The following is a 12,099-nucleotide window of genomic DNA, read 5'->3' as shown; positions in this document are numbered from 1 at the left end:
ATTAGAAGTCGAGATCCCTTCGAACACGCGACAGAACTTACCATTTTCTATTATATAAATAGTTGTCATGCTGCTTCAATCATACTCCTCTGTGTGTATCCGTATGTATGCATGTATATATGTATATGTGTGTGTGTAGGAGAGAGAGAGAGAGAGAGAGAGAGAGAGAGAGAGAGAGAGAGAGAGAGAGAGAGAGAGAGAGAGAGAGAGAGAGAGAGAGAGAGAGAGAGAGAGAATTGAACGTCAACGTGCGTGAGTGTGTCAGTGAGCGCTCACATGCACCAATAATAAACCAAGTTTAACACACTAACCAGACCTGGCCAGCAAAGCATGTTGAACTAACGTGGGAAGTTAATACCCTCACATCTCCCCCCTCCCAACCCATCCCCCCCAGAAAAACACAGAACCCCAACTTCCCCACCCCCCCCTTAACCTCCACACTCCTCCCTTAACCCCCCACCATCCCTTTTAACCCACTATTCGTAATTATCATATCCGGAGCTACTGGGCGACCTCGTCGATAGGCAAAATGTTGGGGAAAGTATAACCCGGGCGAGGCAGCACTCAAGAGCAGCCCCCCTGTAATCGCTTCCTTCTTTTATCGGCATCAAACATACCACCTGTGAGTAATCTCTCTCCGTGCAAGCAGATTTTGTAGTGGGATATGACCCCTTATGAGAGCGCGCGGCCCATCTGTTACACACACGCTGCACAACAGAGTCGTCAGCCACGACTGTGGGCACGAACACGACACACACACACGAGGGAGGAGAGGGAGGAGAGGCAAAGAGACAGAGAAAGAGACACAGTCTGAAACAGGAAAGAGAAGCATAGACAGAAACAAACAAAAAGAGACACAGACAGAGAGAGAGAGAGAGAGAGAGAGAGAGAGAGAGAGAGAGAGAGAGAGAGAGAGAGAGAGAGAGAGAGACAGAGAAAGAGAAACACTGAGACAAATGTAAGGGTCTCACATATTAAGCTTTCCTTACTCTTCTCATTCGTTTTAATGTTTTTTCTTTTCTTTCCACATTAATCACACGCGATATTTCCCACTTGCCTCCATGAAAATGGCCCTAGGTGTGTTTATAATTGCTAATATTTCTTAAAGCATTTAACTTTGGCCTACTCCGACCAGCCTATGTCCGTCGTGTACCCCAGACCATTCCCCCCGTAAATTTGGGTGAGACTATCCCCAAGCATCTGACGTCTAACTTTGGACAGAGGAGCAGACAGATATTCTCTCTCTCTCTCTCTCTCTCTCTCTCTCTCTTCGCAGAAGGAGCACCACATGCGAAGAATAAGAGAATGTTGAACGCTTTTTCGGCTCAATTTGACTCCAACAGAGTAAGATGGAGAGCGGTTATTCCACATACTTGGATCAGTGTTTCTGAGATCGTTGATACATACATACATACATATATATATATATATATATATATATATATATATATATATATATATGTATATATATATATATATATATATATATATATATATATATATATATATATATATATATATATATATATATATATATATACACACACACACAAAATAATCAGCATGAAAAATAGCATCGACAACAACAAGATGAAGGAAGATGAAGCAGTTAACATGAAAAAAAAGAGATCAAAAGAAAAATGATAACATTTTAAGGAATTGGTGAAAGCAAACTGAGAAACATGGAGGAAAATAGACAGGAGAGACGATAGGGCGGGAAGGTCAGGCCGGAGCACCAGGGGCGCCCCCGCGAGCCTTTACCGCCATTATTACCCAGAATTACAAAACACTGCCGGTCGACTCTTGCCATAACTCACCTCGGCCCCCAACCACGTGATTAGCAAGACACTTTCTCCACAACATTTGGTTAAGCCAGTCCGTAAGAACTATGTTTTACAGAACGTAACACATTCGACCACAACATAAAAGCCAAAAGGAACGAATTAATACGATCACGAGACGTTGGCGATTGGAAATATCTGACTGTGTCAACGGATTTACACCTCAATTCAAATTCAAATAAGTTTATTGAGGTATAAATATACACAAAGGGATGAGGTAGCTCCAGGTATTCTCACCCCGTTATTTTTCTCTCTTGTTTTGACTTAATTTTTTTGGCTATGTTCATTCCATCCAGCGGCCGATCCCAAAAAAGAATTCATATATTTTAACATGTTTATTCGAAATACGAACTTTTTCATAAATTAATGGTATTGTCTATTAGCATACTGTGAATATTTAATTGTAGGTTAGGTTAGGTTAGGTGTTTAGGTTCTGTTGGCAACCATTTGTGTTTGTAGTGCGTGAGTGAAACATTTACAGAGTAACGAATCCGAAATAGGTCGTCTGCGAACCACTATTCGAGAAATGTTGATTCGTGTGTAAAGCGTTTGTCATCTCTAAAGAGAGGGTTTGGCGGCTGCACTGGGAGAACATTTGACCAAGAAACTCGTCCTCATTTACAAAGGCCAAATGCTTGTTAATTCAGCCGTCAAACCCTCTGTTTATGTATGAAAAAGCTGTTCACTCACAACTGATGACATCCGAACATTTCACGAACAGTGCTTCGCTAGCGACCACTGTTCGAATCAGCTCTGTAATTTACAGAGTTCTGTAATTTATCAGCTCTGTAATTTACATTCATAAATTTGTAAATTACGAAAAAGCTCATTTACAGCAGTTCTGTACATACTTCACCCCTCTACTTCAAATTCAAATAATCGCCAAATGAACCAGAGCACCTAACCTACCCTACGCCTAAATATACATAGAACTTACATATCTGTACCTATAAGTGTGAAGGTTTTTCTGCATTTGTTTCTGGGTATATGTGGAATTAGAGACCATGTTGGTGAAGAACTCGTTATTCTCACCGTTCATTACAAACGTTTCGGGAATCTATTGGTCTATGATCAGTGATAACTGGGCATTTAGTTATAGTTTTATTAAGGGGGGGGGGTGTCCAGTCTTGGTAGAATCATCAGGGACAGTTACCCGATGTAATTGACGATGTGCAAGCTTGGATTAGTTAATTAGTTTGTTAGATTTTTTGATGGACTTTTCACCCTTACATCCTTGTCATGACTGTCATCCCTGGCACCCTTGGTACGACTGTCACTCTGGCACTCTTGCTACAACTGTCACCCTGGCATAATCTTCCCCCCTGGAGCTGTGACCATCATGAGCGCACATCTCCTGTGCTGGCGTCCCGCAGCTGAGTGACCGCCCGCATGATGAACACGGGACGCCTCCCTACCCGACCTATTTGATTCATCAACATCAAAGTCCTTGGCCGAAGGGAATTAGTGTGGTCGCTAATGAATCACAAGGCGAGTGTGTTCGTGCAGGGCTGACACTCACTGTGTCTCTGATTGACGCTGTCTCTGGCTGGCACTGTGTCTGGCTGGCACTGTGTCTTTGGCTGGCACTGTGTCTCCGGCTGGCACTGTGTCTCTGGCTGGCACTGTGTCTCCGGCTGGCACTGTGTCTCTGGCTGGCACTGTGTCTCCGGCTGGCACTGTGTCTCTGGCTGGCACTGTGTCTCTGGCTGGCACTGTGTCTCTGGCTGGCACTGTGCCTCTGGTGTTGTGTCTCTGTTTGAGAGGTGGCTATCCGGTGTTGTGAAGTCCGTCCGTCACCTCCGCACGAGCACCATTGAGGGAGACTAGTCCATCTGAGCAGAGTGGAGTAGTACTTGAGGTCACTCCTGCCACCCATATTCCTTCTGTTTCTCGGAGCAGTTTGGCCTCAAGGTGGAGGGTGGAGGAAGGCATAATGATCTACCTTAACTTGGCAGCCATCTCTTGACCGCGGGCGACTGCTGCTACTGTCAGGTAAAAACAGACGTGGGGGGTGTACCGTCTCCGCATGCTCTGTCTAGTCTCAAAAGGAGAGCCACTAAGTCGCTTCGCCCTCCACCTACGGCTGTGTCTAAACGCTGCTTCTACCAAACGACTAGTAATCAACGGGGCTACTTACGACAACGTCACGGTTGTCCTTGTGATGAGAATACCGCCCAATCAGTTCTGCTGTCGTAGCGACAGAAATCCGCTAACATCCACCGACAACTGTGGACAGGAGGTGACCCCTTTACCTACAAGACACCACTCTAATCCTCACAACTGGAGTTAACACTGTTCCTTGCACTTCAAGCAACCTTACCTCAGGATGTCACTAGTAATTCACTGAATGGTGGATTTACACACTAATAACTAAGCTGCAACAATACAGCAGTGAACTGCACTCTGCACTTGGTCACTGTCCGGTACACGTCGCTTCTTCAAAGTCACTGAGTGACCATGGAGTAACAGGTGTCCCAGACTGTCTTTACACCTGTCACAAAGTCTCCCCTGTGGCACAGCTGCAACTTGTAATGTCACCGCTCATCTTCACACCACACTGATGAGTTTCACTGAAAGTTTCACTCTCTTATTTCGTACATCTACGCAGACGATGAGTCTCCGAGGCAACCATCAGCCTCGCCCTTCAGGTCGACACTTGTAGTTCGAGACCACTAACGGTTTCTGAATTGCAACCTGCGGAACTCGTCAGCCAAATTCCCCCAGAAAGCTCATCTAGGTCACTCCTGTACATCGTCGTCTTCTCCCTCGTAGACACTTCGCACCCGCACACTTATTTCTCGGTGTCGACCTCATCACATTGTCTCTGTACGAACGGTCAAAGTGCAGTAACGTCTTGCATAGTTGTCCTGCATCACTTAGGAACGTCACGTGGGACGTTCGGGAACGTCCCACTTGACTTCAGGTACGTTCTGCATTGGCTATATTCTCGACGAGGTGTAGTGGAACATTGGATCCCTAGGGAGATCGGTGCCTCTACAATGGAGTCCGCCCCGCGTAGGGCTGCAGCCACCACCACATGGTGGATGTGGTGGATGCGGCGGTGGGGGCTGGCGAACGATGGCGAAGACATCACTCCTGTGTTTCTGGATCTTTCGGAAATTCCCGCGCTGCTCCGACCGGCCAACCATGCGTGCTGGGAGCAAAGTTAGCAGCCAGCAGCCCTTCGGGTCTTATTCCTGACGAGGCTTTGGGAGTGGTCTTGCTTCCAGATCGGGCAGTTCTATCCGGCTGCAGTCCTGCCCGGCTGCAGTCCTCCTGCCCGGCTGCATATCTCCATCAAATCCAGCTGGTTGGATCTCCCTATTGCCTAAGGTGTCCAAACCAGAAAGATATTGTTGAACAACCTTCTTTACTGCCTTAGGATTTATGGCGTGTACGAGGCTTCAGTGAGCCATTCTTGGGTTACAAATATGGTGGTATGTCCATGAACCTTGAACCTCATGGGTTCCCATTCTCCTATTAGGGCTGAAGTGAGGGACGACGACTCCAGATTCGGGATCCTTTGCCGTGCCTGTCGGTTCACGGGTCATGTCCATAGACTGTAAGAGGTCCCGAGATCGTCAACAGCATCTGACGCTGCTCTTGGTGATGGGCTCATGCACAAGATGGAGAAGCATAGTCATAATCAGGAAGAAAGGTTCGACCTGAAATAATGAAACAAATGGGGTTCCGCAAGGCTCAGTCCTGGGACCGCTAGCCGTTCCAAATATGAACGACCTATCCGAAAGAGTGAGCCCGTATATCAATGTTTGACTGTGAAATAAACGTGATCTCATCTCCTCGTGAAGATGATGCAAAGCTGGTGAGGAATGTGAACATAGAGGAGGACTGCAGGATGTTGCGGAGACCAGGAGATATTTACACCGTAAAGGGAGACAATTACAGAAATCAGAAAGAGGGAAAGAGTTGGGAGTGGATATAATTCCAACACAAGCACCGGAGACACACACAAACAGGGTAACGTCATCTTTATATGGAACCCTGGAAAACATAAGATCACTTAGAAGCCTAAAAAAAAGACTCCTTCAACACAATCTACACAGCTTTTGTTAGACCAATACTGGAATATGCAGCACCAGCATGGAATCCATACTTTGTGAAGCATAAAATCAAAATTGAAAATGTGCAGAAGTTTGTAACAAAATTGGTGCCAGAGCTAAGAGGATTAAGCTATAAAGACAAGCTAATGGAACTAAATGTCACAACCCTGGACGACAGAAGAAACAGGGGATTTGATCACAACATACAAGGTACTGAGGGGTACAGACAAGGTAGACAAGGACAGCTTCAAATTGAGAGAAAGTAGGACAAGAGACCACAAATGGGCCAAAGTAATGTTAGGAAATACTCGTATACCCTGTACGGGCGGTCAACAAAAGGAATGCACTAAAAAAAGAAGTTGTGGAAGCCACCTCCATCCATTAAGTTTATGCCAGATTCGACAAAGAATTCGAACGTCACGTTAGGTAAATTATAACTTAACAGGCACAAGGCTAGTAGGCCTTGTAGGTGAAGAGCTAGACCTTACCTCCCCATAGTCAGTAATAGATAAGTAATGATAGTGAAGTACACACACACACACACACACACACACACACACACACACACACACACACACACACACACACACACACTTCTAGATGAGTATATACGGGAACCTCCCAATCTCAATTTCTGTATGTTGCTTCACTTGCAAAATTGCAAAAATCCTTCTCCTCCACCGTGTGCCCATAACCCCATCCCCCCAACCCACTCTATCGACCCAACTACACTGTTGTCACGCACTTCCAGGAGATTATGGGAACGGTAGGGGAGAGAGAGAGAGAGAGAGAGAGAGAGAGAGAGAGAGAGAGAGAGAGAGAGAGAGAGAGAGAGAGAGAGAGAGAGAGAGTAGAAAGAGGGTAGAGAGAGAGGGTAGAGAGAGAGAGAGGGTAGAGAGAGAGAGTAGAAAGAGGGTAGAGAGAGAGGGTAGAGAGAGAGAGAGGGTAGAGAGAGAGAGAGAGAGAGAGAGAGAGTAGAAAGAGGGTAGAGAGAGAGGGTAGAGAGAGAGAGAGGGTAGAGAGAGAGAGAGAGAGAGAGAGAGAGAGAGAGAGAGAGAGAGAGAGAGAGAGAGAGAGAGAGTAGAAAGAGTTTAGAGAGAGAGGGTAGAGAGAGAGAGAAAGAGAGTAGAAAGAGGGTAGAGAGAGAGGGTAGAGAGAGAGAGAGAGAGAGAGAGAGGGTAGAGAGAGAGAGGGGCAGAAACAGACAGAAAGGGGGTGGGAAGGAGAAACAGATAGGAGGGGGGTGGGAAGGAGAAACAGATGGAAGAGAATTGAGATAGAGGAATGCAAAATGGTAACATAAAGTATAGTACCATAAGGTTGTATATTCTCCTCGTGTTTGTAAAGTTATTTTTCTTACTGGGAGCAACAGGTGGTGATGGTGCTTGCCTAACTGTGACTACAGTGAGGTTAGGTCTAGCTCCCCACCCCCCGCCTTCTTATACCCATAGCAGTAAAATTTAACTATTCCGTCTCTTTCGATTTCTATGTCGAAAGAGACATAGAAACATATTTTATGGCATTAAAAGTTTGGATGGTGGTGACTTATACAACATCTCTCAGTGCATTCCACTTGTTGACTTGAATTGCTAGAATTCAATCCCAACAAGTGCAAGATGATGGTGCAAGGAGACGAGGAGGAGTGTAAACCAGGAGAGGAGAACAACTGCACGAATGAGGAAGAGAACACGTGTTCAAGGGGGAAGGGAATTATCATGGGGTGAAAGCGCCAAGGCATTACGACTATATAGCACTTGGAAGGGGGTCAGGATAAGGATTTGGGATGGGACGGGGGGAAGGAATGGTGCCCAACCACTTGGACTGTCGGGGATTGAACGCCGACCAGCATGAAGCGAGACCGTTGCTCTACCGTCCAGCCCAATTGGTGTTCAAGAACGGATATAATTTCAATAGTGTCTCCAGTGACACACATATACAAGGTAACATCGCCAGCATATGGGAACCTGACAAAGAATTATAGCCTCATTTAAAAACCTGAATTACGACTCTTTCAATCAAATCACCGTACATCAGACCAATACTGGAATATGAAGCGCAAAACAGTATTGTATAGCATTTAGAAAGTGCTATGTAGGCATAATGGCTTGGCGCTTTCCCCCTGATAATTCCCTGCCTAACCCCCTCCAGAGGTGTGAGAAGGAGTTCTCTCAATCTGTCCTCGTTGTAAATCTCTTATTTGCGATATGAATCTTGTTGTAAACATCTGTACTATTTACATTTTTTTGTAAATAGTGTATGAGGAATGTAAACAAATATTCATGCCCAACTGTTCTGGTACACAAGAAGTGGATTGTTCTGAAGGAAGTTTCAGAACCCCACTTCCGTCAACAGATTCAGGGCCAGATGCGATAAAGAACTGGGAGTCATAATAAACTATAAATGAACACCACACACACACACACACACGCACGCATGATCAGTGTGTGTGTGTGTGTGTGTGTGTTTGTGTGTGTGTGTACTCACCTATTTGTGCTTGCGGGGGTTGAGCTTTGGCTCTTTGGTCCCGCCTATGTGTGTGTGTGTGTGTGTGTGTGTGTGTGTGTGTGTGTGTGTGTGTGTGCGTGCGTGTGTGTGTGTGTGTGACATAATGCTGTGGGTTGCAGATGTATGTGATGTGCTGTTTTTGTTTTCTTTTTCCTTACATTCTGCCGCAGAAGTGGCCATACATATACAATGGTAAGCAGCATATATATATATATATATATATATATATATATATATATATATATATATATATATATATATATATATATATATATATATATATATATATTATATATATATTGCACACAGTATTGCTAACACATTTATAGAATTCGGGCAAAAATGTCAATAAATTCCTGGACTGCATTTTTCTCAGAAGCGAGTAATGCGTTTTTTCATATTAGTCGATACTTGCTTGATGCTGAGACGGATATTATTGGACCAGGGACGGTAGCAGTGGTGGTGGTGTGCGGGAGACAGGGGCGTCTCTCTCCCGTCCATGGGAGACAGGTGGTGGTGGTGTGCGGGAGACAGGGGCGTCTCTCTCCCGTCCATGGGAGACAGGTGGTGATGCTCCACATGGTTAACACCAATATTCCTCTCTCTCTCTCTGTCTCTCTCTGGCAGAATATGGCCCTCGAAGGGATAAATCAATAGCCTGAACACTGAGGCGTTTACAAAGGTGTCAATATTGGATGTTGTGGCGGGCCAGTGTCCCTCTCTCTCTCTCTCATCAGGTACGTCAGAATATCCTTATCCTCAATACATTTGAATTCCCTCGAACCAATATCCTAAATTTCCCATAACGGCAAGATAGTTTTGTAATTTTAGATTGATTTTAATGCAACTTGATATTTATACACTTTGTCTTCTTCAGGTCTGTCGGGACGTAAATTGGTTTCCGTAAATTGAGCCCATCGGACTGGACGATAAGTCTTCGCTCGTTGCCTGGGGACAAGTCCCAGTATACGCTTGTCGCTTCCTTCAACAGCACACTGACCACAGGGTCCGAAGACGTGCGACTAGACTCGTCCCTGAGCTTAAGGGCCTAAGCTACGAGGAAAGACTAAATGAACAACAGCTCACCACCCTGGAGGAGAGATGGAATAAGGGGAAAAATTATTACGGCACATTCTGCGGGGAATTTACCAAGTAGAGAGTGAAGCAGTTCTACACAAACAGGGGAGGATGGTTCCTGTGTTAGTAATGATGGAGACACCTTCCGGGGACAGGTGCATTCTCAACTTTTAGTATAGAGCCAGAGCCAGATGCTGATAACAGAGCCAGATGCTGAACACAGAGCCAGATGCTGATAACAGAGCCAGATGCTGAACACAGAGCCAGATGCTGAACACAGAGCCAGATGCTGAACACAGAGCCAGATGGTGTATAATGATAAGATCAGAGAGTCATGTGGTGCGTGATGCTGTACTTGTGATCCCAGACTCAGGCAGTGCTCCTAGAGCCCGGTGATGAGTGATGCTGCTCATCTCTGGCCGTCTCAGTGTTGATGTTAGTGCGTACTACTTCATAGTCTGAAGACCCAACGGAGCCCAGAAGACGGTGTGTAAAGTAGAGCACTGTGGTCGGCTCTAGTGAAGCACTCTACCCACCTTGGCCTCTAACCTAGCCAGGCTCTTGTGTATCCCATGTGAGGCAGCTCTTATTGACCCATGTGAGGCAGCTCATACTGACCCATGTGAGGCAGCTCATACTGACCCATGTGAGGCAGCTCATACTGACCCATGCGATTCGTATTGGGAATTAAATTTGTATTGGGAAATTTCGAAGCTCATAAACTGTTTAATAAATGCAAACAAACCCTCATGAATGAGAAAACAATAAACAGGTTTCGTCAGCGGAGGCGTAAAGGCTTGGTTGAACCCTAGTCCTGGTCGACTTGTTGTAATCGTGTTGTGAAAATTGTGGAAATAATATACATGCTGACTCGGAAGGTTCTATTGTGTTATGCTACTGTTAGCAACTACAGTTAATCGCTATGTTAACTCCGTTTCAGGTCTTTTATCTTATCTGTTATTCGACTCGATTGTCAACATCTTGAGCATCAATGCCGCCACTCAAGATTTCATCTGCTATTTGTTCAACTTCTGCAGTCCAGGTTTCGATTTGACTGAGACTAGAATTCTTATGTTCTGAGTCTAAATTGCGTCAGACTAATCACTGATCACAATCGACTTGAGAATGGTCCAGGACGGACCGAAACGTCGTCGTCCCTTCACATTCTAGTGTGTGGTCTGGTCATCATACTTTAGCCACGTTATTGTGACTCATCGCCTGCAAACTGATTGCGTCCTTTATCAGGCCTCGAATGCGTCAGACCAATCTCTGATTGCCTCCTTTATCAGGGCCCCAATTGCGTCAGACCAATCGCTGATTGCGTCCTTTATCAGGCCTCGAATGCGTCAGGCCAATCTCTGATTGCCTCCTTTATCAGGGCCCCAATTGCGTCAGACCAATCGCTGATTGCTTCCTTTATCAGGGGCCCCAATTGCGTCAGACCAATCTCTAATTGCGTCCTTTATCAGGCCCCAATTGCGTCAGATCCAAGCATAGATTGAGTCAGTTCAGGACACTGATTGTGCCCAATCTAGCCCTCGATCGTTGAAGGCTTCAATAGGCGCGTGTCAAAAGTTTGTACCATCCCTTCCCTGCGCCTCTGTTCCATATTCCGTTTCTCACCGACTTCCATTTTGCATTTATTCTGAACAAAGTTTTTATCTTTTACTGCAGACTGAATATTCTTCCCGTGAATACACCAAAGAATTTCCTCGTGTACTTTATAGTCGCTTCACTCTTCAAGTTTATTCAAGTTATTTGACTGATGGTCCGCCGCGTTTATGACCCGAAGGTCTGAAAATACGTCCGACAGAGGTCTCATGGTCTCCGTCTCGCTCACCAATGGAGCTACGAGACCTGGGATGTTATCTCGTGGACCAACATCCATTGGTAGACAATCCAATGTTTACGGAACATTTCGTCTTTACATAAACCTGAACCTACTTTTTTTTTATATAACAAACCCTATGCTGTCTATTATGCTGGCCCTCATTAAAAAAAAAATTAATGCAAAGCCCCGCCAAGATCCAAGTGATAGCCACAATGATACTAAACATTATGCATATTGCCAGATCCACCATTTTTCAGAGTCCCGCATAATGAAGTGTAAGGCTTAGTAACAAAGGCTGATCAATGTGTATTAAGAGTGGTGGCTCTTAGAGCGCCAGCAAGGTGTATGTCTCAGCTCGCAGAGTTCCATATAGTCACGGTTGCTGCTGACACGTGAAGTCAGACTTAAGGACAGTTCAACACAAGTCGTATTTGCTGAACAACCATAAACATTAACTATAAGACATTATTTAAGGAAAATAAGAACTTACCCAATCATATAAATTAATACTGATCATTTAAGTTAATCAGTTATATAAATTAACAAGTCATAAATTAATTCTAATCATACACACTAACCCTAGTCATATAAATTAGACACAATAATCTACCACTGTCATATTAATTAACCTTAATCAAATAAATTATCCATAACGCTCTAAATTATTCATAGTGCTGTATTAACCACATAAATTAACCATAGTCATCAGTTAACCGTACCAAACTGAATTAACCAATCCCAAAACACATATAAAAGACAATTAATATATTAGATAACTTTAGAT

This window comes from Procambarus clarkii, chromosome 48 (genome assembly GCF_040958095.1).
Source record: "Procambarus clarkii isolate CNS0578487 chromosome 48, FALCON_Pclarkii_2.0, whole genome shotgun sequence".
Classification (NCBI taxonomy): Eukaryota; Metazoa; Arthropoda; class Malacostraca; order Decapoda; family Cambaridae; genus Procambarus; species Procambarus clarkii.
This window is presented reverse-complemented; position numbering follows the sequence as displayed.